The sequence below is a fragment of the Ursus americanus genome, chromosome 34, assembly GCF_024610735.1.
Source record: "Ursus americanus isolate L20-20 chromosome 34, mUrsAme1.1.p, whole genome shotgun sequence".
NCBI classification, from domain to species: domain Eukaryota; kingdom Metazoa; phylum Chordata; class Mammalia; order Carnivora; family Ursidae; genus Ursus; species Ursus americanus.
The window spans coordinates 9,726,295-9,751,817 of record NC_142160.1 but is presented as its reverse complement, the minus strand read 5'-3'; the positions used below and the strand labels follow the sequence as shown (position 1 = coordinate 9,751,817).

The 25,523-nt window shown below is 45.1% G+C and overlaps 2 protein-coding genes across 9 annotated transcripts in view; both read left to right on the top strand.

The window, feature by feature from the left end:
• DOCK8 (dedicator of cytokinesis 8) overlaps positions 1 to 25,523 on the top strand; it is a 318,437-nt gene that overhangs the window by 261,555 nt on the left and 31,359 nt on the right. For 6 of the 8 annotated variants that reach the window (XM_045772361.2, XM_045772366.2, XM_045772365.2 and 3 more), the window contains one exon: positions 3,389 to 3,478. The gene's annotated coding sequence lies outside the window, so the exon portion shown is untranslated. Of the gene's footprint in view, positions 1 to 3,388; positions 3,479 to 13,239; positions 23,875 to 25,523 lie in introns of all 8 variants that reach the window. The other 2 variants (XM_087858754.1, XM_087858753.1) reach the window with 1 other exon arrangement.
• The window catches only part of KANK1 (KN motif and ankyrin repeat domains 1), a 181,756-nt gene continuing 159,635 nt past the window's right edge, over positions 3,403 to 25,523 (top strand). Inside the window, exon 1 of the mRNA XM_087858759.1 lies at positions 3,403 to 3,478. The gene's annotated coding sequence lies outside the window, so the exon portion shown is untranslated. The remainder of the gene's footprint in view (positions 3,479 to 25,523) is intronic.

Sequence of the window (25,523 nt, the reverse complement as noted above, 5' to 3'; positions counted from 1 at the left end):
CCTTGTGTCTGAAAAGAAACAATATCATTTTGCCATAGTGTTTAAGTGTGTCTTGGGTGGGGGTGGGGAGGGGAGGCAGGGCAGAGGGAGTAGGGAGGGAATATAAAGGAAGGAAGGTCTAAGATACAGTGTTTCCTGACTATAAAACTCCCTGGGAGAACATCTCAAAAGACCTGTCCTGTTTGCTCGGGGCCAGAGGAGTAGAGAAAGGGTTATGATCCCAGGTAGCACACAGTGGATCAAAGAACCTTGGGAGCAAGTAAAAGGGCAGAGGCAGGCTCAGGGACCCCAGCTCCGAGAAGTACCATCACCCTTCTCTCCTTTCTGCAAGGTCTTCCTCAATTTTGGCTGAGCAGGAGCATCTGCCTCTGCCTGTAACGGGGGTAACAAGAGGTCTGGTATAGAGGAGCCGAGGTGATCAACGAGGTAATGGGCATGCGAGCCTTGCCTGAGCTTCGTTGAAATCTGGATCACTCAGGAAGCCTCTTGCTCCGCCTGCTGTCCCAGCCAAGGGAACTCACTCAGTGGTTATGTAGGGTTCCTGGTAATTACCATTGGTTATTGAGGTTGGGGTACTTGTCTCTGCAGGCACTGGGATGGGGAGAGATGAGATACGTTCCTGGGACCCCAGGTTGGTGCTGTGCATATCTCTTCTGGGAATGACCTCCATACAAATGCTGAGCTGTGCTGGAAACACGTTATGGGACTGCCAAGGGCTGGTGGTGCAAACCATTCATCATTTAGAATAATGTTTCTAGGATGTAATGCATAAATATTCTTGATAAATTGTGGGCACACTACTGGTTGTTAAATCGGTGGTTCATTGTATCTGAAGCTTTAGGGGATTGAGGAGAGTAACATTGTATTTATAGTCCAAGACCCAGGCAAAGGCTGGGTCCCATTCAGTTAACTGCTTACCTCTTCTTAAATCAGTGACTGTGTGGACCCAGAGGTTGGGTCTTTTTCTCACAGCAACATGTACTGTTTTGCCTTTTCTTGTGTTCATTAAAATGAAGAACTTTAATTTAGCGGTATAAATGAAGGGTCGAAAGGCAGGTCACGAAGTAGAAGGTATTTGTCATATATCCGATAAGCAGCTTGTCCAGAATATGTCAGGAACAGCTACAAATCAACAAGGAGACCAAAACCTCACTTTGAAAATGAGCAGAGGGCATTCAGTATCACCGGTCATCTGGAAAATGCACATTAAAACTACTATAAAATACCAACACATATTCAAATGGCTCAAATTTAAAAAAACAAACAAACCAACCCTGATAACCGAGTATTAATGGAGACAGGACAAGCTCAAACTCTCATTAACTGCCAGTGGAAGTATAAATTGGTTCGATTACTTTGGACTTACGAAGCTAGACAAATACATAGTCTATGAGTCAGTAATTATACTCCTAGATCTGTGTGCCCAACAGGAATGAGTGTGTATGTGTATCGGAAGTGTTTGCAAGACGGCTCATAAAAGAATGATAGAAACCTAAGAGAAACAGTCCAAATGGCCGTGAATGGGTAAATAAATCGTGGCAGGATTATGCATGAAATATTGCACAGCAATAAAAAAAGAACAAAGTACTACAAAAAAAAACCCCATGAATATTGAGATGTTATATTGAGTAATATTATAGATACTATATTGAGTAAAAGAAGCCAAAAGTGTACATATTGTTGATTTCTTTTATGTGAAGCTCAAAAAGAGGCAAGAATAATCCATGGTGAATAGAAGAATAGGGTAAGGGGTTTGGGGTCGGGGTATATTGACTGGGAAAGGACATGGGAGACTTCTGGGGTCCCGATGAGGGTCTCTGGCTTTGACCTAGTTGCTGATGACATGAATATGTTCATTTGTAAGAATTCCTCATGATAAATATTTAAGATTTATAATTTTACTATATGTGTGTTATTCCCTATTTTTAAAAGTTTCTTAAGATCAAACATTTAAAAATAAATAAGCCAAGATTGATAATAAAACAAGATTATTGGCTGTGTAAAAAGAGAAGCTCATTTAAACTGGCTTAGACAAACCAGCATCAACAAGGAGTTGGTTGGGGAACCAACCAGAACATAGGAGCCCAGCCAGTCCTCCTGGGAGTTAGGACCTGGAGTTGATTCCTGTTGGGCATTCATGGTATCTTGTCTCCAGCATTTGTACCATACTTTGGCTTTTCTCTACAGACTACCTTTCTCTGCTTCAGCTCACATGTAGTAGAAAATGGCAGCCCAGCCCTTGCTTATCATGACTCCTATCTCTAGCCTCCCTGCTCTAGCCCCCTTTCCCTCCTTGCTGATGGACTTACCCTATACCTTCCCCCACCCTCCGTCCCTGGAATAGGAATCATTTTGTAATCCCGTCAGCTATGGCCAGGGAGGCTGGGATTGTGTAGTAAACACAGAGTAGCCAAGGGTAAGGATGGGTGGATTTTTCTAAAAGGGAAATGTGTGTGGGAAGAAAATGGTCGCCATCCTACCACGTGTTCTCCTGCTGAATGTCTGCTCCCTCCAGTCTTTTCTAGCCCCAATTTGGAGCAGGGAAAAAGAGTCCCCAGGAAATTCTTTGCTACCTCACAACCAAATCAGACTCACGTTTGCTTCCAGACGGACACCCCAGCAGCTGGACCCTGATATTTTGCAAAGTCTTCCTAACTAAGCTTTATCAAGAGCCCTCACAAACCAGACTTGCAGAGGGACCAGTTACCTTGTATCATTTGGGGATTATGGAGTAGTTTCCCACATGCATGAAGATTCACACCTTCTGGATATAACTTTCTGTCCAATAGTAGGAAATAGTGTTTCTAACTTGATTTGAATTTAGCAGTGTGAATAGCCTTCCTGTGGACTTGCTAACCATGCTAGAGGGAACCATGGCCCCCAGATTCAGGACTTTTCAAGGCAGAGTATAGCATGATCTCTTTACCACTCTCTACGATCAGCTTAGTCCTGGTAAGTATTAGGAGTTTCTCTGGGCATCCAGCTTGCCAAAACCCCATCACAAATGTACAAGAGATGGTGCTGAATTTTTCTTTTAGCAGTGAAGTTTTTAAAAGAATTGCTGTATGTTTTCATCAGAGTAGCTATGAGAAGAACCTTTAAGCACTGTTTTTCTTTGGCTTCTAGAAAACAGTTTGAGGGATCTAGTAATTTACAACAAGTTATGTTTTAATTGTTCTTTTAAAAAACTATTTGCATCATGAGATATTCATATTGGTAAGATATCCAGGCAGAGGCTAATACAAAAAGGCTAAAATGAACCTGGATCTTTGGGGGGATTGATTTCTACGCCCATAAAATCCTAGACAATTCCATTTCCTTGTTTTGCTGGGAGACTGGTTTGCCGGTTAAGTTTATAACCTTGATTCTTGTTTTATCCCCCCATCAGGTAGAGATTAATTACATGCCTATGGAAGGGTGAGCTGTTGAACCTTATCTTCTTTGAACCTACCGTTGTTCCCAACAAGGTCTTCTAAAGGTCAGTCAAACAAGTAACTTGGGTTTTCCTTCTCTTTCTAAAGCACATATTTATAAGGTAAAAACTTTAATTAGAAAAAGACACTATTTTCAGTTTAATATGCATGTTATGCAGATGGTTAGTATGGAAATTCACTGGCGGTAAGACCTACATGTCTTTCTGCATTCATTAAGTTGTGCTAAGGTATTAATTATTCCACTGATCATTAAAACATTTTTTTTCTTAAAGAAGTGATGATTTCATCTTTCAGCTTAGGCTACATGATGCTCAGTGACCTAAAACAACGTTTTAATTTCTTGTTCACATTACATGACAGCTGTGGCTCTGCTCCAAAGGTCTTCTTATTCTAGCTCCAGATCCAGGTTGAACAAGCAACCCCGCTCTGGGACATGGTAGCGGGTGAGAAAGGGAATGACCCATCCATTCACGGCTCTTAATGCTTCTGTTTATGTGTTTGTCGCTTCTCACATTCGGTTGGCTCTGGCAAGTCACATGGCTAAGCCTCCCAACAGCGGAGTAGGGAAATGTATAAATTCTTCCATCTGGAGACACTGTAAGTCACATGACAATGGGAAGTCTGTTCCTTTTATAGGGAGGGCAGCAGATAATTGAAACAACAGTATAATCTACCACAATGGAAAACTATATTTAATTCTAAGAGGTTTAATGGCCTGGATGCTGATTCAGAAACAGCATTTAGATTGATTACATCTGTATTTTGGGGTTTGTTTTGAAGAAGTTATGCTTCAGAAATTTGCCTACATATGGAAAACAGGGTCTAGTTTTTATACAGGACTGATTAATCTTTTATGAGTTGGAGAGCCATACCCACAATTTGGTAACTTTCCACTCATTGTTTCTTAAGGGTCTAGATCTGAATTTAAACAAGAAATTATTTTTCTTAGTCTCTCAACCTTTATATCCTGATTTTCTTTGTGTTATTGCTATCTTACTGGTCGATTGTCTTTGGTTTAATTGCCTGAATTAATATGGTTTTGGCAGCCACTCAAAGGCGGATGACACTGTAAAGGGAATAATAGAGATGAGCCTTTTGGAAAAACTGAAATTTATTAGGGCTTAGTGAATCTGTCCTGGTATTTTTCTTTCAAAAGTGAAATTGCTGAGCTGTTGCTAATATCCTTACTGGAGAATTTCTGCCTTAGTGTTGAAAAAGGACAAAATCAGAACCCTTTGAAGAAAGATGGCAAATTGCAATTGTACTTACTATGAGATATAAAACTTCAGTGCCTTGAGTGGTTATTCTCCCATCTCCATGTTGGGGAGGTTTAGAGCCCTTTTTGAGGGGCAGGCAGGGAATCTTGACCATTCTTACAGCTTCACCCTCACAGCCTTTTGTGGAGCGGGGACCATCTGTTTAGGCAAGAGTCTTGCATAGTTGCTTTATTTTTTTTTAAAGATTTATTCATTTCCTATTAAGAGGCTATTATGATTTGTCTCCCTCTCTGATTTTGTCAAACCATAAGAGACTCTTACCTCTAGGCATCAAACTGAGGGTTGCTGGAGGGGAGGTGGGTGGGGGATGGGGTACCTGGGTGATGGGCATTAAGGAGGGCACGTGATGTAATGAGCACTAGGTGTTCTATGCAACTGAGGAATCACGGACTTCTACCTCTGAGACTAATAATACACTATGTGTTAATTAATTGAATTTAAATAAGAAAAATTTTTTAAAGATTTATTTATTTTAGAGAGAGAATATGTGCATGAGTTGTGGGGGAGGGGCAGAAAGAGAGGGAGAGAGAGAGAATCTCTGGTGAGTAGGGAACCACACACGGGGCTCAGTCTCATGACCCTGAGATCATGACCTGAGCCAAAATCAAGAGTCAGCTGCTTAACCGACTGAGCCACCCGGGCATCCTTAGTTTCTGTAATTTTTATGAGAATGCTGAGATTTCTTCTGATTGATTTTTAAAAAATGTGAGATATAATTGACATAAGCGTTATGTTAATTTTAGCCGTGTAATATAATGATTCAATATTTGTATATTGTGCAAAATGATCACCACAATAACTCTAGTTAGCATCCATCACCACACATAGTTACAAAGTTTTTTTCCTTGTGATGAGAACTTTTATTTTTTTATTAAAGTTTTTTATTTTAGTTCTGGTTAGTTAACATACCGTGTTAGAGTAGTTTCAGGTGTACAATACAGTGATTCGGCAATCCTATACATTACTCAGTGCTCATCATGATAAATAGACTCTTTAATCCCCTTGACCGATTTCACCCATCGCCCTGCCCACCTCCCCTCTGGTAGCCATCTGTCTGTTCTCTATAGTTAAGAGTCTGTGTCTTGATTTGTCTGTTTTTTTTTCCTTTGTGCATTTGTTTCTTAAACTCCACATATGAGTGAAATCGTGGGGGATTTGTCTTTCTCTGACCCTTATTTCACTGAGCATGATACTCCCTGGATCCATCCGTGTTGTTACAAATGGCAAGATTTCATTCTTTTGTATGGCTGAGTAATATTCCGCTGTGTGTATGTACCCGTTTTCTTTATCCATTCATCTGTGGATGGACACTTGCGCTGCTTCCATAATTTGGCTGTTGTAAATAATGCTGCAATAAACCCAGGGATGCTTGTATCCCTTTGAATTAGTGTTTTTTGTATCCTTTGGGTAAATACCCAGTAGTGTGATTACTGGATCTTAGGGTATTTCTATTTTTAATTTTTTGAGGAACCTCCACATTGTTTTCCACAGTGGCTGCACCGGTTTGCATTCCTACCAACAGTGCGCGAGGGTCCCCCTTTCTCCACATCCTCACCAACACCTGTTGTTTCTTGTATTGTCGAATTTACCATTCTGACAGGTGGGAGGTGGTATCTCATTGTGGTTTTGATTTGTATTTCCCTGATGATGAGTCATGTTGAGCATCTTTTCATGGGTCTTTTGGTGTGATGAGAACTTCTAAGACCTACTCTCTGCAACTTTCAAATAACACAGTATTATTAACTCTAATTGGTTGGCTTTTAAGGTAAGTGGACCAGTCCTCAATGGGTAACACTTAATCAGCCCCAAGTATAAATGAAAACTTGTTTTTGAGAAATAGTGTCCATTTATGATATCCTAAAGGATTTTGCACACCAGTCCCATGCAAATATTGGGTAGTTGTGATGCTGCTTTTCCTTTCCCTGTAATTTCTCTTATCAAGTTGGCATGTGTTATGTCCTGAGCTCGCATTATTGAAGGATAGGGAATGGTTTAAGGAATGGCCACAGGAAACCCTAACACAGTACATCTCTCTCATGTCTCTCAGTGGCCCTTTTATGAAGAAGCATTAGAAAAGTTCCCCTAGGCCCTAATATTGGACGATGTTGATTTATTGAACAAAATGAATCTCGGGTGAAGCTGTGATTCCCTTATTGCGTTGGCCAAATGTGTATCCTACTGTTAAACAACCACGGACAGCTTGATTGTCATTTTTCCTAACGAATTTAGACTTTGTTTTACTATTCTGTTGTATTTTCCCTTGTTCTGAATTTGATATTTTTCTTCTCTTTTTAAAATTAAGGTAAATATAATTCAGGCTAGTTTTGAAAGTTGCCTGAAGCCCTTTCTGGAACGAGGTTGGATATAAATACATAGCGTATGCTTAATTGGTGCATTCAAACATTTTAAGAGGACCCTTAAATGTATATGAAGGGGGCGTAGAGAGAGGAGGAGAGCCGGGTAACCCCCTTTCTGTGCCCTTTGTCTCCCTTGTCGTTCTCACCGGTGTGCGCGCTCAGGGGTTGCTGGGGTCTCTGGCCCTTGTACTCAGACTCTAGGCAAGAGACTCTGGCGGGGCCCATTCGCTAATGAGGAAGGGGCTCGTGGTGTGCCGTGGGGTCTGCGGTGCAGGCCCAGGACTAAGAGTGGGATGAAACCGGCAGGAGGCCGCAGTATAAATGGCACATGGACAGGAACAGCTCGGGAAGGGACTGCACACTGACTTTGGGTTTGGAGTTGATATTTTCCAATGAGCTACTTTGACATCTGACCCAGGTCACTGTGCAAACTCTGATACACTCCTTGGGCCAGGAGTGTGTGCCTGTCTGTGGTCTCCTGACCTACGCCTGTGACCTACTCTGGCTCTCCCTTCACTCCCCTCCCTTGGTGCTGACAGCTCTTGGTAGTCCAGCCAGAACTGGCCAGAAGCTAAGCACCTGCTGTGCTGTAGCTTCTCAAAGAAGTGCTTTCCCTGAACTTTGACTTCATGCTAACCCTTCGCTGTTATTGATGGACAGTATAAAGCATGTTCGTATTAAAGTTTTTGTACACTTGCTGTTCTCCTCCTTGCTCACTGGCCATTCGTTTTCCCTTTCCTTTGCTGGTTCTTCATCTCCTTCTTAAGGTAAGTGGTTTTTGGAGGGCTCTAGGGCTCAGTCCTTGATCTCTTCTTTTCTCTAGACTCTCACTCCCTCAGTGATGTCATCTAATCTCACGGCTTCAGGTACTGTTAATATTCTGGTGAGTCTCACATTGATTTCTCCAGCTCTGCCTTTTTCACCCAACTCCATGCTTGTATGTCCAACTGCGTCCTCTCGTCTCCACCTGGATGTCTCCTGTGGCCACCTCAGTGTGGCCACAACAGAATTCCTGCTTTGTCCCCAAACTTGTTTTCCCCACAGCCTTTCCTATCTCCATTGTTGGTAAGACCTTAAAACTGTGTGTTCATCTTCACCCTCCGTTCTCTCCCACTTGAGTTCATTAGCAAATTCTGCTGACTCTGCCTTAGGAATTTACCCAGAATCTTCCTCCTCCCCATTTCCACCACCCTCTCTCGCTGGGATTACCACAGTAGCCTCATAACTGGTCTCCCTGCTTCCGTCCTTGCGATCCATTCTCAGCAGCAGTTCTCTTTAAAAACAAAGGTCAGATGATGGCCCTTCTCTGCTCAAACCCTCTGTTGGCTTCCTGTTTGCATAAGAGGAAAAGTTTTTACAGTGAATTCTGGGACTCTTTTGACCTGGTCCCTTGGTAGTCTAGAACTTCCTCTCCTGTACTCACGCCCCTCCCTTGCTTGACAGCGCTGACCTCATTGGTCTTCCTCAATCATGCCTGTGTGGTCATGCTGAGTGCTTCCTCCCATGTCACCATCTCAGTCCCTTGACTATTTGTTCAGAATTGAAATTAGCCTCCTCCTGCCACCCTTCACCCCCTGAGACCTTCCTTGTCCTTTTTCCCGTAGCATAATAGCACATTATGTAACTCGCCTATTATGTTTATTGTCCGTCTCCCGAGGCAGAATATGACCTCCCCCGGGGTAGGGCTCTTGATCTGGTTTGTTGGCTCACATATCCCAAACTCTTAGAACAGAGCCTGGAAACATAGAAGGTGCTTCATAGGTATTTGTTGTCCAGTGAGCTGCTAATAAGGGTTCCCTGTGCCATTCACAGTCCCTTCTATAAGGAGGTGTATGTTTTGGTTACAAAAAAAACCCCCAAAAAACAAAAAAAACACATCTATTTTCCTGATGAATAGGGACTTTTAATTTTTTCCCCCAGTTATGAAAGATGTGTAACTCATCATATTTCCTTTTTCGCCCTGGCTACCAGGATGCTAGGAGCTAAGTCGTATGGTCAGTTGTCCTTCACTATGTAGGTAAAATCCTCCAACCCCTCTCCCCCTTTCCCCTCTCCCCAGTCTTCACTTGATGAAAAGTTGTCTGGGAGTTCTTTTTTTTTTTTTTTTTTTACAAAAACTGTGCCTTTTATCATTAGACTCTTCGAGTAACCTTTGGGCATAAATGGTGTGTAAGAATTCACACCCACTCGGCAAAGGAGAGGTAGTTTATGGAAGAGACTTGTTCCTCTGAGCTTACAGCTGGCTTTCTTTTCACCTTCCGCGAGATCAGCACCATTGTTTTAGGTAGTGTGCAGCTTAAAGGTGTGGCCAGTCCTCTGAACGAGCAGTTTTGGATATGCTATCTCCCCATAAGCTTTTATGTGATTGAATTGCACATGTGCAAGTATTAATGTACTCGGAAGCTATTGTCAACCCCAAACTCTTGCTCCTTAGACCTGAGGACCCTAATGTCTGACAGAAGATCCTTTGAAGAATTTCTTGCCACAATTCAGTAAAAGAAATTGTTGGCCCAAACCCCAGAGGATGAAATCAACGGTAGGCTGTTCAGTCTGGACACATAAGAACTGCTGTCCTAGTGCACGCTTTCCAGATGGGAGCACTTTTAGGGGGTACCCAAAGCCATAGCTTAAACGTCTTCCTGAAACTTCACCTTTGCTCTTAAAATCCTTGGAGAAATCCCTTCTTAACTTGGGCAGTCTTAGCAAGTTCTGTCACATAGAGGCTTACAAAGATTGGTGGAATTTTCTGTTTCTGAGTAGGCCACATTGGAGTTAATGACTCCAGTGGGTGTAGTCATCTAATGGAAGCAGGCCTGTGGTGCTGTGGGCACTATGCTCGAGGAGAGTGGGCACCAAGGGTTGTGCCGACTTCTCTGCTCCCGTGGCCGCTGCTCATCCTTAGATGGGACTCCTTGGAAACCACACAACTAGTTTGTAAGCAAATTGAATTTGTTACTCGAAGGAGCTGTAGTTTGAATTTGTTTTTAATATCCAATTACCTAGAGTCATCAGTTCTTACAAATTAGTTCAGTTTCCTGTTCAAGTTGCTTTTCGCTAAATTCTGCACACAGACCCACACTTCTCCCTGGTTCCACCTCTCACAAGAACAAGGTGTCAGCAAACACAAAAGCGCTAGGGATTTTGATTTTATTTTGTGATCTTAGTCACATTTAAAATAAAAATGAGACGTTTATTTTGTTATTTCTTTATTTTGGATACTTCCTTGGGTAAGCCAATTTTGGATATTATTTCCTGTCTTCATACTGTGGAAGATGAGATTATGGTTCTTATAATTTCTTCCAATACTCTTTTCTCAAATCATCTTAATACAGTTTTTTGTTTGATTAATGCATAACGTTTATAGTATTACTATGGAAATAGTTTCACAGCTCAGGTGTGTCGTTTGCACATCTCCTTCCTCATACAGCTTCTTCTCACCCAGAGTTAATAATCGTTTGGTTCGTTAGCTGTATGCGCCTCTTAACTGATTTACTCCCAAATGGAAGTCTAACCTCTTTATATTTGAGAACCTGAGGGTAACTATCTGTCTGACGCATTGCTCCTCAAAGCGTTCCTTGTGAAGTATCGCGTCAACCCAGAGATGCCCGTGTTTCTCCTTCTTGGATCCTGTGGTGTTCTCTTTCCTTGTGGTCTCTTTTGGCCTCTTATCTTGGTGGAGGGCACTGGCTAACAGCTTCTGAGAAAGGTTACGTGGGGAGAGACATTTCTTGGGATTTGGCGTGTCTGCATTGTCTCTGCTCCCACCCCATACTTGATAGTTTAGCTAGGTATGCAGTTCTAGCTTAGAAATTGGTTTCTCTCAGACCTTTGAAAAGATTTCTTCCTAAAATTCCATCTTTATATGAAGGCTGGAACTTTTCCCCCTTCTTCTCTTCAAGAGCTTTTAGGGTCTTTTCTTTGTCCCAGATACATTGATTGACCTGTTTTTGTTGATTTTATTTATTTATTTATTTATTTATTTATTTATTTACTTACTTACTTGCTTGCTTATTTATTTATTTTTGCCACAGAGTGGCCTTCCCAATCTAGAAACATGTATTTTTTAGTTACTGGAAAATTTCTTGACTTGTCTTTGATAGCTTTCTCTCTTTTCTCTTGATTGATTTCCCATTTGGTCCTTCTGAAACAGTCCTCTGACTTTCTTTTCTTTTTCTGTTCTGTTTTCTAGGTCTTTGTCTTTTTATTCCACTTTCTGGTAAATTTCTTCAGCTTTACTTATAACCATTTTGTGGAATTAAAAAACAATCTTCAAATGGATAATATGTGGCTCAAATTTAAAAGATATAGAAGGGTCACTGAAAAACCTCCCAATTCCTGCCACTAGCCATCATATTCCCTCCTCAGAGGCAATCAGTGTTCTTGCTTCTAAAGATACTCATAAGTAGAAAACACTAAATAAAAAAGTGAATGTGTTTGTGTATTGCCATATTCTCCCCCCTTTTAAGATACTTCACATATTGTTATGCACCTTGCTCTTTTCATATAACCAAACATCTTGAAATTCCTCTATATAGGTAGAGTTTTTCTTATATTTTTATAGTTTTAAACACTTGGGCAATGTAGTATTTTCTTCTTACAGATACTCTGTTTTGTTAAATAGGTTTCCTTTTGATTTTGCTATTTGCAACAATGCTGCAAGAGATAACTTTGCACGTAGATGATTTTGCTCCCATGTGATAAAACCCTAACTATGGGATCACCAGGTGAAAGGATACATGGCATTTGTACTTGGAGGAGATGTTGCCCCAAATGCCTTCCATAGAAGCTGTGCTAATAGATAGACTCTCAGCAGCAGGGTACGTAAGTACCTGTGCGTTCACATCCTTGCCAACCTGGTATGTTATGAAACGTGTTCATCTTTGCCAATCTGATAAGCGAAAAACAGTATCTCCCGTGGTTTTAATTTGCATTTCTCTTAGGAGGTGGAGCACCCATTCGTGAGTCCATAGGAGCCCTTTCCTTTGTATTTACCTCCCTGTGAACTGTTCTGTCCTTTGCTGTTGGGCTGTTCGTGACCAATTTGTGTCACTTTATGTCCGAGGGAAATGAGCCCCTCATGTGTGATGAGAGTTGGAGCTGTTCCTAGTCCTGTTCAGCTTTTGACTTGGATTATGTTCCATTTCTCCATGGAGACAATTTTAGCAGCTGTCTATTTTAAGGCCTTTGAATTTAATACCATAAAGAGAAAAAGGCCATCCTTACTCTAAAATTATTTTTTTAAATTGTCCAGGGCTGCTTTTGTTACTTCTTTGCTTTCAGTTTTTATATTTATGTTATTCCTCCATCTTTTTTTTTTTTAAAGATATTATTTCTTTATTAGAGACAGCCAGCGAGAGAGGGAACACAGCAGGGGGAGTGGGAGAGGAAGAAGCAGGCTCCCAGCGGAGGAGCCTGATGTGGGGCTCGATCCCAGAACTCTGGGATCACGCCCTGAGCCGAAGGCAGACGCTTAACGACTGAGCCACCCAGGCGCCGCATTCCTCCATCTTGAATTAATTTTACAACGTAGGGATCCCAGTATGCTTTTTTTAGATGGCTGCTGGTTTTCACAACCTTTTACTTAATAAACCATTTACTCCTTTGATGGGAAATGCCACCTTGATCCTATATTAAATCCTACATGCGTGTGTGTCCATTTCTTGACATTTCCGTTTTGTTGAACAGACTTGCTATTCATGTTTTAGTTGTGACACCTCTCATTACTAAGGGTTTTCCAACCTGTTTTGTTAATAAGGAGGATTAGGTTTTTATTTTATTTTATTGTTGATGTGGATGTTAACTACCAGTTTTGCAGTGGCATTTAAAGGTGAGTTATGCAAAATTTCAAGGAAACCAATCAGCATTTTATGTAACTCAGAGGTACACTGACCTCGGTTGGTTCAGCCCAGAGTTTGCTAATGTGAGGCTTACTGTTTTTTGTTTTTTTCCAGTGAGGGGGAAACAAGATACCAAAACAGGTAAAAAGTACTTAATTATTCACTTTTGGGATCAAGATTGGTTTACAAGCCAGAGCATTAGTTTTGAGGCAGGAAGAACATGATTAAATAGGTCAGTAATCACAAAGCAAAACTCTCAAGTTGGAGAGTTGGGTGAAGAGGCCTGTTGGTGGGAACTCAGAGTCATTTGAGATGAAACCTCGCTCATTCGCAGGTGTTGAAAATCCAGTATCAGCAGCCTTGGTGATTTTCAGTGCGGAGCTTTTATCTGAGATGATGAAAAGAGACTGCAGTGAACCGGAGACCATTTCATTCTGAATCAAGACAACCTTTTGGCATCTGTCCTCAGCGTTAGTCTGAAAAACCTCAGAACGTGGAAGAAGCAGTCGTCACGTCTCTGAGTGTGTGTGTGTGTGTGTGTGTGTCCATCCATGGGAGCCAGGCTGTTGCCATATTGTATCGTGACACCAAGAAAGAGAAGAGAGCTCATCTGGATGCCCACCTTAGCTATGGTGCCCAAAGTGCCTGCGCACGAGTCATTTTAGGAGCTGTTTTTCTCCCGATGGTCATGAGTTAAGCCATCAGCTGAACGTGAGTGCAAGCACGGATACGATACAGAGGACACCCGTCTTAGCTCGGGCTGCTGTCACCAAGTACCCAGACTGGGTGGCTTAGCAGCCCTGTGATTTCTCACAGTGGTGGAGGCTGTAGTGCAAGGTCAAGGTGCTGCGTGCGTGGGTGCTGGTGAGAGTGAGTGTGCGCCTGCTTCCTGGCTCGTGCCTCCTGCTATATCCTTGTGTGGTGGAGAGAGGAAGGGCTCTGGTCACTCTTTCTTCTTCTAGGAGCACTGATCCCTCATGACCTCACCTCAACCCAGTTACCTCCCAAAGGTCTCACCTCCAGACACCATCACGTTGGGCGTTAAGACTTCAACATACAAATTTTGCAAGAGACGCAAATGTTAAGGAGCGGTCAGTCCTTTCCTCAGAGGACGCGAGGGGGATTTTGGCTTCACCTAGACATACAGTCTCTGCAGAGTAAAAAGTCACTCAGAAGCATTCATCTTTGCTTTCCAGGAGCTCTGGGCCTAAAACTCACATTTAAATTCTTCCATGCAGTGCCTGAAATGGGCCCGCGATGTTTCAGAAGGTGCTAGGGCCTCCTTTCCCTTTGTAAGTAAGCGGCTACAAAAAGAAGCATTCACGTGAGTGTTGCTGTAAGTTTGGCTTGTGTTTCCCCATTTTCTTTTTTTTTTTTTTTTTAGATTTTATTTTTTTTAATTTATTTGACAGAGACACACACAGTGAGAGAGGGAACACAAGCAGGGGGAGTGGGAGAGGGAGAAGCAGGCTTCCCGCTGAGCAGGGAGCCCGATGCGGAGCTCGATCCCAGGACCCTGGGATCATGCCCTGAGCCAAAGGCAGATGTTTAACCAACTGAGCCACCCAGGCACCCCTGTGTTTCCCCATTTTCACTGTGTTTAAGTGTACATTTCAGTGGCGTTCCGTACATTCACATTGCTGTGCAGCCGTCCCCACCCTCCATCTCCAGAACTTTTTCATCTTCCTAGACAAACTCTGTCCCCATGAAACACGAACTCTCTGTTCCCCCCTCCTCCTGGTCTTTGGCAACACTTCTACTTTATAATTTTTTTTAATGTTTGTATATATAATTGATGCCTTTCTTATTAGAAAGTCATCACCAAACTACTTGGCTTGAGCATATAATTTGTTGCTTAAGCTTGGGACGGTCTTAATCACTCATTTTGGAACATGAGGAAAGTGGGTAAAACTGCCTGAGTTTATTAGGAAGAAATGTGCTTCCAGATTTCTGGAGGAGATAAGAGATTTCCTTACTGATGGTAGCATCTCCGTCCACCGTGGTTTTCTCATCTCTTGGCCAGAATGCGCACTTGCCCTTGTGGGATAGTGAACAGTGTCTACACAGCTGCAGGAGGGAGCTGGGAGGTGGCTGTGGTCGGAGGCTGGGTAACTCCCGGAGGGCAGTGCATCACGCCCTGCGCAGTTGCGGGTCAGAACAATTTCGGAATTGGAGTCCGTGGTGCAGGGGTGTGACTGTTCCAAGAGGAAGGCACTTGGGAGTATTTGCACTGCTTTGAAGCCAGCTCCAGGGAGATACTGTGACTTCTTGTCAGACAGAGGCAAAGCTGGGTGTGTGAGGTTTTCCCATGCAGGAGCAAAGGTGGTTAAAAAGGGGAGATCATCATTAATTTTGTCAGTAAAATTTGTTGAGCCCCCAGGGCAATTTGGAGGAGTCCTTGCTGTTCTCGGAGTCTGTTGCTGATGACGGTATTTCATAGGCATTAATCCTGGGGGAAGAGCATGAGTCTGGGTTCAGAGTTTAGGTCTGCCCATGTGTGACTCCAGGCGTGTTGTTTAACATTTCCAAGCCTAGGTTTCCTCAAGTGAAGAATGAACACAGAGATCGTTTGCTACCAGTTCTTTGTAAGGAACAGATCAAATAATGCACATTGCCTTTAAAGTGTCTAGCACGGTCTGAGTACTTAAAGTAGGAAAACTCTTATGCCCCCGGAAGAGGCATATAAGATAGAATGTCTTGTACAAGTGTATTTTTATCCTCCAAAAAAACAATGTTAGAATCTTCTAATCCTGAACGATACGACTTCTCTGAATTGTGAACCATTGTCGTCGGATCATGTTCTGCTGTCCGGATCATCTGGGTGAGACGTGCCCGATAAGAGAGGCTGGGTCTTCCAGCTCGGCCAGAACCGGGGTGGCATCTCTAGCTCCTGATGGGAGCAAGGAAAGCCGATGCAGAGGTCCCGGGAGCTTTGAACAGCTCCTACCCATCATCTTGTTTTCCTCTTCAAACAGTAGGCTGGAATTTGGTTTTGGTAGCTACGTTCATTATCTTACTGTCTCCGAGCCGTATCTCCTCCTTCCCATGCTGATGAAAAGCAAAACCAAGTCACTAGGCACATGAGGCACATCCTGCTTTTCGGATCTGGAGATGCACCTGCCGACGCCCCCAGAGTCTCCAGATTTGGATCAACATAAGGAGGAGAGGATAATCCATCCAGCTCCTTTACTCTGTTGCTTTTTTTTTTTTTTTTTTTTATCCCCCGGGTTAGCAGAGGCTTACAGCTTGAGTAGCAGAGAAAACGGGTGGGCAGAGATAAGATCCAGTTCTGTTGTCATGTGCACCCAAATAATGCATCTGCTTGGATCACTGCCCATCTGGGTGTACTCGGAAAGGGCACTGAGTGACAAATAGTGGGAGTGCGAAGAATGAGCCCTTAGATCTACCCAACTTGACAAAATTCAGAAAATGTCGTGCAGAGATGTATGCCTTTCCAGTTGGTGAATCCAAAACAATGGGATTGTTGGCAGAACTTTTGAATTTGTTCTTTTTTGAAAGCATCATTGTGTCCAGCGGGTACATGTGCTTGGCTCGTAAACATGCGTGCCTGAATCACACTGCCTGGGAGGCTGTGCATTTTATCACCAGCAGAAAGGAGCGCAAGAAGTGGTGTCTTCCTGCAGGTGCGAAGAGGTTTTCTCGAAAGAAAGAAAACGTAACTCTTTTTTTTTTTTTTTTTAAAGATTTTATTTATTTATTTGACAGAGAGAGAGGCAGTCAGCGAGAGAGGGAACACAGGCAGGGGGAGTGAGAGAGGAAGAAGCAGGCTCCCAGTGGAGGAGCCCAATGCGGGGCTCGACCCCAGGACTCCGGGATCACGCCCTGAGTTGAAGGCAGACGCTTAATGACTGAGCCACCCAGGTGCCCCAGAAAACGTAACTCTTAGGCAGGAAAGGGGAGACTGGTTTCATTCCTCGCCACTTGGTTTTATCCTCATCATTCCTAAGGTGACTTTTTCTCCCTCTTAGTTATGCAGTTGCCTGCTGGCTGACATTTAACTCTCTACTGAGAATCCTGGGGAATGAACTACTATAATTTATAGTCCGGGGTACAGATGCAAAGAGACAGAAGGGATATTCAAATGCTTTTGGTGCCTTGTTTCTTTCCTTGGGATGTCTTCTCCCAGAAACCTTATAGAAACACCAAAACTAAAAAATTCTTACAATAGGAAAACACCTGTCATTCCTCCTACGTAGAAAATTCTAGGATTTTTTGCAAAATTTGGCTTTGCTTCGCCCCTGCAGAAACAACTGTGGTCTTTTTAATTCTCATTGTGTATTATAATTTCATGGATGGAGATGGGCGGGAGGCGGGGGAGCGGGGGAGGCTGAGGTAGGAAGCCAGGCTGGAGAATTAAAAATGATGTCTTTCTTTGAGGATGCCCCCGTCACCCCCTCCTGCTGGCTTCTCGACCGTGGGACCCAGCCGCATCACTTCCTGTCCAAGTTGGCACCGAGAGGGGCACAGTATCTCTGCCCAGTGTTCTCAAACTGCAGTTGGCACGTTTCCAGTAACAGAGTCACCCAGAGAAACAACTCGGTCCCCTTTTTGTCTTTCTCTGTTGCCTTGGGCAGCGTCCCGAGGCCTCAGTCCATCTGTCTCTTGCATTTTGGAATAGCCCCATTGAGTTCCCAGATCTTGCCTTTGATTTATGTAGCACTGGTTTCCTGAACATCCAGGTCTGCCTCTCCTCCCTTCTTTTATGCTTAGACCCTCAGTCTTTCCTAGGGAAGACTCATCACATGCTTTCCTGTGGGAGAAAGGAAGGATGCATTCCTCTCTAGCCGCCATTTTTCTTTTTATACTCCAAGAGAAAAATGGCTCCCATTTTCCAGTGTCTGCCCTGTGCTGGGCACCGTATGAGGTCTCTGTCTGCATGTCCCCATTAGTCCCTGTAGTCCTGTGAGGTAGGTGCTGCAGCCATCCCTAAGTGTGGTTCACATAGGTTGTCTGCCCCAGGTGACATGACGGGACAGCAGGATTACCCCTCTGATGGTCAGGCGCCTTCCCCCACTTGGGGGCTTCACTTCCTTAGCCCGCAGTGGGCAGTGAATGTTTGACTGGTAGTATTTGTGATTTCCCCCGCTCTTGACGATATAGGTGTCTCGACGGCAATTTAGGTTTCCTTCCTCCCCAGCTCTCCTTCACGTCCATGTGTCTCCTCACAGATTGTTCAAGGCTCTCTAGACTTTCTCTGCCGTGCTTTGCAAAATTCCTCCAGGCCCACCCACCGCCCAATTTCAAAGCCACGGTCGTGTTTCTTGGTTTTTGTTACAACAGCACCCCACTTCCAGCCACCAAATCTGTGTTAGTTTTCCACCCCTGCCATGACAGAACCCTGAAATTTGATGCTTAGAGCAACACAAATATATTCTCTTACAGCTCTGTAGGTTAGAAGGTCAACCCGGGACTCAGTGGAATCAAATCAGGGGGTAGGCAGAGCTGGTTGTGGGAGAGAATCTGTTTACTCACTGTCCCAACTTCTAAGTCCCCCCCTCCCCCCACATTCCTTGGCTCCAGACCCACTTCCTCTATCTTCAAAGCCACCACCGGTGATCTGACTCCCTTTCACATTTCAGATTTCTCCAGCTACTTCATTTTCTATCCCATCTCTGTCTCTCTGACCACAGCCAGAGAAGTCTGTCTGCTCTCAAGCACTCACAGTTACATTGCACCCACCGGGATAACCCAGGCAACTCTCCTCAGCTCATGGGTCCTTAACTTTAGCCACATTTTCAAGTCCTTTTTGGTAACACACTCAGGTTTGGAATTAGGACCCGGATATGGTTGGTGAGGTGGTGGGGGTACATTCTTCTGCTTGCCACACAAAGTAAGGTAAAAATTCTTAGCAAGAGTAACTCTCTCGTCTTCGTTTATAGCCAGCATTCCTGTAGGCCAAGCGTGCAGTTGCTGATACAACAAGCATTTTCTGCAGGGCTTACCTGTCCGTCTGGCTGGCAGCATACACCTTGCAGAACAGGTATGAGATGAGCAAGACCCTTTGGAAGACTAGGAGCTTCTTCTTTTCCTCTTGAAGTGAAAACAAGTCATAGAAACAAGGTGACGACTTGGGTGTGTCTCTCCTCTTTACTGTGAAATTAAGAAAAACTAAAGCTAAGACAACAACAAAATACCTTCCGTAACAGAAATACTAGTGCTGGTACATGAAACTGGCCCGTGTCCTCAAAAGCTCTTTTTTCTTTGAACGCAAAGCTAAGCTGTATCGCAGTTGCATGGGAAAATCAGACCCCCCCCCCTCCCGCCCGGTAGCATTTGGTTCCTGACCAGAGTCCCTTTTGGGGGGCGGGGGGTGGGAAGCACCCTCTTCACTTGCCACCTGGAATTTGATGCCAGTTCCGCTCTGATAGCTGGTTAGCCTTTAGGGTCTCCCAAGTTAAATCTTGTCTTAGGAAATAATTTGCTTGAAGATCAAAGCGTGGATGATCCCATTAATTTTTCAACAAACCACAGGTCTGGGAGAATGTAAAACGCTGTCTCCTGCATGCTGCTCAGGTCCTGATGAACACGTCATTTGAAGGGACTCTTTTCAGATGAAAATACTGCATGTGGTTGATTTACATCTTAGTACGTAGAAAAAGAGCTCTGGGGAACGTGTGCCTCGGCCAGGACGATAAGGCCCCGAAATGACCAGTTATAACTATATAGAGCAGTGCTTTGGTGGGGGGGGGGGGGCGGGAGGGTGGTGATTTTGCCCCTTGGGGGGCATTTGGCAATGTGTGGAGATCTTTTTGATCGTCATGATTCAGGGGAGGGGTGCTCCCAGCATTGGATGTCTCTAGGCCAGGGACGCTACTGAACACCCTACAATGCACGGGGCGGCCCCCACACCCAGCAGTTATCCAGCCAAACATGTCAGTAGTGCCGAGGCTGAGAGACCTGTAGAGGGACGGTCTTCTGTTTTCCACTTAGTCAGCTGTGATTTTAACAGATGTGATTTCTCCGAGAGGCTGCTCCTTTTATTTTCTCAAAGCATTTTGCCCTTAGTGGGCTTAGGACCAGCCATGTTTGTTCCGATCCTTGTCTTTTTTGGTCTTGGAGCAGAGCTCGTGGTTGTTGGGCAGCATGGACAGGCTGACTGTGGCTGAGTCAAATGGTCTCTAGAGTGGAAAGAGCACAGGCTTTGGGCTTCTCTCAGCCTCTGCTCGCTGACATGGACAGTGGAGGTGATCACAGCACCCAATTTAGGTTATCATTGTATTTAAGAAACACGGTGTCGCAAAATGTTTGACGTGTAACGAGTACCGAGTAAATGTCTTCTTTTTCCAGATAGCTGGTCAGGAGACTCTGTGCAAAGTCCAAGGGGCCTAGGAACCCTTTTTTGCGTAAAAGGAGAGGCAGAAGTCTTAAGCCTTCTGGGATTTTTCTTCCCCACTATCCAGGAAAGAGAAGGAAAGAACTTAGAGCTTTTTAGTAAAGGTTCCTCTGTGATCGACACAACAATCTGAAGTACTTAGGAGGCATGTATTGCCTCAGGCCAGAGCTAATTTTAAAACTAAAATGATGGCAACTAGTTCAAGTTGGAACATTCCTGACTTAATTAGAGATACCTGCAAAAGTCCCTTCCAACAGGTGGGTTTCAGCGGCTGGGGGCTTGTCCTTGGTTTGTTACTTGGTTGAGAAGACCGCAGAACAAAGGGTGAGGAGTCAGATTTGACCGAGAATTCTGCCTCCTCTCGATTCCGAACTTGCTTCCCATTTGTCACGCGGACATAATACTACTCCCCTCACAGGACGGCTGTGAGAATTGAGCAAAAGCGTATTTTAAGACATCTGGCACAGTACGGTGCTTCATGAATGATACCTGTAACGGTTACTGGTTGAAATGTTTCCAGTTTTTCAGTGTCATGTGACGGAAGTGTGAGGAGAGGTAACAAGTTAACGTTTCACTGTACCTGTTTATTAGTATTTCTTTTTTTTTTTTTAAGATTTTATTTATTTATTTGACAGAGATAGAGACAGCCAGCGAGAGAGGGAGCACAAGCAGGGGGAGTGGGAGAGGAAGAAGCAGGCTCATAGAGGAGGAGCCTGATGTGGGGCTCGATCCCATAACGCCGGGATCACGCCCTGAGCCAAAGGCAGACGCTTAACCGCTGTGCCACCCAGGCGCCCCTGTTTATTAGTATTTCTGTCCAGTTATGTCTGTCTTGAGAAAACTGATGTTTGAAGAACCCCCAAGCCTTCGATTTATTGGTACTTGTGCTTTTAGGGCGGGAGAGTCAGCCTAGGTCTGTGACCCGGAGTTCTCATGCCACCAGAGAGTCACTGATGGACGTCATGGTTTTGGTGCCACCGGAAAGCTAGCAGGGAGGCTGCTTACAACGTTTTTTCACTTGGAAAAAACCCTGATAAACTCAAGTAATGACAAAAATGGTTCATGATTGCCAACTCTAACATCTCTCGGGTTAATTTCTGTGCCCATCGATCTGCCCCTTGCCACTTTCAGAACCTGAGTCCAAGTCCTTCTCTCGTAGGTTCCGCGCGGTCTCCTTGTCGTCCTGGTAACGTCCCCATTCTGCATCTCCTAACCTCCTCTCCCCAGGCTGCCCCTTTCCCGCTCTCCATCTGCAGAAACACTGCTGAGTACGTAGAGCACTTCGTGTTCTGTAATTTCCGTGCCTGGATGTTTCTCTTGAGGCTCGTTCCACATCGGCTGTATATTTTGCTGTCACCACGGCACCTGGACAGGTATTTGCAATTGACAGGTTTGAGGTTAGCAGTTAGCCTAGGAAGGAGCCAGGCCGAAGCTGATAGGTAGGGGTGGGGGGTTGGGGGGGTCTGGCATGTTTGGCTGCAGAGTAAGTGCTCCCCTAGGGGAAGGGAAGGACAGGCAGTCAGGGGCACATCGTACTGGAACAGCCGGGGTGGGGGGCAGGGAGGTTCCAGCCCTGAAACCTGTTGTAGGAGGTGCCGTTAGCCAGGTGAAGTCAATTTGAAAGGGGCTGGCTGTTCCAGACACAGGTGGGAGAGCTTCCTTTGTTCCCAGCCCGAGAGAGCTGAGTTTGATTTCAAATTGGAGCGTGGATTTGGGTAGGAGGGCGGGGGAGGTGTGCGGAGAGGGGATACGATCGTAAAGGGCCTGGTTAGCCATGTTAAGGAATTTAAAACTTGATCTCAAGGGTGGTGGGAAATCATCGAAGAGTTTTAAGCCGGGTGAGTCCTGTAACTGGAAGTACAGGTCAGGAAACGCCCTCGAGCCTGAGGGTAGGACGACGGCCTGAGAGCCAGGGCCCCCGCAGCAGCCCCCAGGTAAGGTGACCCAGCCCGGGCAGGGGCTACGGGACCAGAGAGAGGCGGACAGCGGGGAGGTGTGGGAGGCCGACCCAGTGGGAGTGGGAAGAGTCCAGGGCCCTGCCCAGTCTCCGGGAGGCCCAGCTGCCTGCTACTCTGAGAGGAAGCCATGCGGATGGTCACTGCAGCTGGGAAGGAGCAAGATCGCCCAGTTTGGGGTGCAGGCCCAGGGTGGGAGAAGGGGGCTTACGGCCAACATCTGAAGAGCAGCCTGCAAAGGAGCCTGAGGACTCGGGTCCACGGGGGTCCGAGGAAACCTGCAGGAGTGCGTTTCAAGGAGGGGATAGTTACTGGCGTCCCAGCCTGTGCAGCCGTGGGAACAGAGTCGTGCGTTGGATCTGGGGGCGTGAACAACTTCCGGGGCACGATGACGGCTGGGCCCGGAGTGGAGGGTGGCGGAGTACGAGGGACGTGAGGAAGGGGCCACTGTGTGTAATGCAGTCCCGGCACATGTGGCTCGGTGAGCGGACCGTGGGGGAGTGTGGCGCTCCCACAGGCGCCCACAGCTGGTGCCCTTGTCCGGTGTGCAGACCGTACCCCGTGCGTGGTGGCTGATGGTCCATCAGCAGTGCTCTGTGTGGGGCAGTTTTGCTCAGGGGCATATTTGGCAATCTGTGAATACATTTTTGGTTGTTACAAACTGAACCAAGGTGAGTGGGGGGTACTGGAGTCTAGTGGGTAGAAGCCAGGGCTGTCCACGAACAGCCTCCAGGGCACCGGACATCCCCCACGTCACAGACGTGTCCAGCCCCAAACGTCAGTTGTACAAAGCTTGAGAAACCTTGGTGGAGGTGGACCTTTCCGGATCTTTGCCGGCGAAGAGGAGGGCATGGGAGGGCAGGAGCTGAAGCTGGAGCAGGGAGCCGAGTCCTTCTGTGCTTTGCTCCAGCCTCATTTGTGGCTGTCTTCCCCTTGTCCCCTCACCTCGGCCATGTCCCCTTTCTCATCAGGCTGTAGCTTGTCAGCTGTTCATTCTGCTGTAGCCATTTCACACACACTCCGCCTGTCCAGTACTGTGATGCGAGGTGCCCTTCTGTCCTCATTTCTGTTTCGGGGCACCTTGTAAGACGTCTGTATCTTAATGCTATTGGGTCAGGAAAGTTTGTTTTGGCTCAGAGAGACGGATATCACTTTGGCTCCTCTGAAGTAGCCCATAATTCACTGTCAGGGTGATGAGGCTTTAACGCTTTAAAGGTCCATCAGGCCTGGAGAAAGACCGGAGTATTCCTTGTCTTTGGAAGCAAGCCTTGCTCCTGGCTTTGGGAAGAAAAAAGTACAAATGGTTCTCACCAGATAGGGTTGCAGCGGCTCTCCCAGCACCCTGGGGAACACATCAAGTCATTATCTCAGCAGTGTCCAAACTGCGTGCCCAGGTCAGTTGTCACTGAAATGTTTGGGGCCGATGAGGAGGAGAGGAATGAATGAGAGCTTCCAGCCTTCTCGGATTGCAGCGCGAGAGCCCCTCAGACATGCCGGCTGCTCGTGTGATAATCTGGGTTCTGCACGGTACAGAAGGCCCGGTGAGCCCCTCCAACGTGAGGCCAGCAGCGTCCTGGGTCCAATGAACAGGAAAATGTACAGCAACATCCTGTCAGCCGGGAGACACCTGAATTCACAGAACCGCTGTGGAGAGTCCAGGGTGAGTTCGAAGAGCAAAGTGGTCTTTTGTTTTCAGAAATATTTTACCAGCCGCGGTGGGTAAATCTGAAGCCCCTGAAAGAAATGAAAACAAGCTCAATGTTACATTTTGGTGAAGAGTGCTCAAAACAGCGAGACGGTGTGGGTTAAGCCTGGGAAGCGTCTTGATTTTGCATCTTGATTTTAAAAGGGTGGTAATGGCCATGAGCCCCGGGCCATGCTGAATGCACGGTGAGCCTGGGGTGTGGGCGTGTCCTTTCTGAGTTAACTGCTGGCTGTAGAGGTGGATTCCAGGCCCCTTTCAATTACATTGTCTTTCATATAATCTACGGGGAGAGAGAGGGCTGATAAGACTTCCCTTCTTAGGCACTGAGTACCACAGGACAGATGACACACACAGGGCTTTGTTGTATCTGTTTGTAAAGTCTTAACTCTGTCCACGACCCCAGAAAATACAAAAACACACCGTGGCTCTTGAGTTGCGGTGGTGGCCCAGCCCGTGCTGTGAAAGGGGAAAGTGGTGGATGGCAGGAAAAGGGGAAAAACTATTTGTCTTTTGGTTTGGCCAGGTCCTTTTATGATGGGTGCTAAAAATTCTTGATGGCAATTCCTTTGAGGAAAGGATATCTTTTTTGGGTAAATAACTGAGGGAAAGCAATTAAGAGAGTCCCTACCCTTGCATAATATCAGTAGTCATTCTAGACCCTATTGCAGACCCTCAGTGGAAATGATGATTCAGGGTTTTTCTCCCTGCAGTCAACCAACAGGTGATTTTCTAGGGAAGGGTCCAAACTCCTTTGTTAGGGTTTCTGTGGTTACTAACCCAGGAAGGCTCTCTAAAGGTCTGTCCATGGTGTATGGAGGATTCCTGATTTGGGGATTACAGCCGGTGACCTTGGTACTTCCGGGCTGTTAATCTCTGGCAGCATGCGTAGATGCCCCCGTTTGCTTTCTAGGACTGCTTCAGCAGTAAATAGCGGGGATATTTGCCAAGAACATTTGCAAAGAGAATGCAGACAAATCTGTATTTATTGGAACAAACAGATGTGCACGACTTGGGTGGAAAAAAAATCTAATAGGTGTAGGGAAATTTTTATAAACAAAGATCCACCCTCAGCTTACCATGTATTTATATGTCTACGTTTGCATAGGAAAAAATAGAAAAAGTTGTCCTGAAGTGTTAACAGTGGTAAGGTTTTTTGTTTGTTTGAAGTTAGACTATTTGAGTTGAAACTTTTTCTGATCAGGATTTTCAGATGTTTTAGAATGACTGTGTTATATTTATGCAATAAAAATGAAGGGAGAAAATAAATATAAATATATAGAGAGCCAGAATTTTAAAGTCTGGTAAAAGAGCTATATATTGGGGTGCCTGGGTGGCTCAGTCGTTAAGCATCTACCTTCAGCTCAGGGTGTGATCCCGGTGCCCTGGGATCGAGCCCCACATCAGGGTCCTCCGCTAGGAGCCTGCTTCTTCCTCTCCCACTCCCCCTGCTTGTGTTCCCTCTCTCGCTGGCTGTCTCTATCTCTGTTAAATAAATAAATAAAATCTTTAAAAAAAAAAAAGAGCTATATATTGCATGAAATTATAGATGAAATCATATAAATTTTTTTTCATTTTCATATTACCAGTAATTTCAAAGAAGTTTC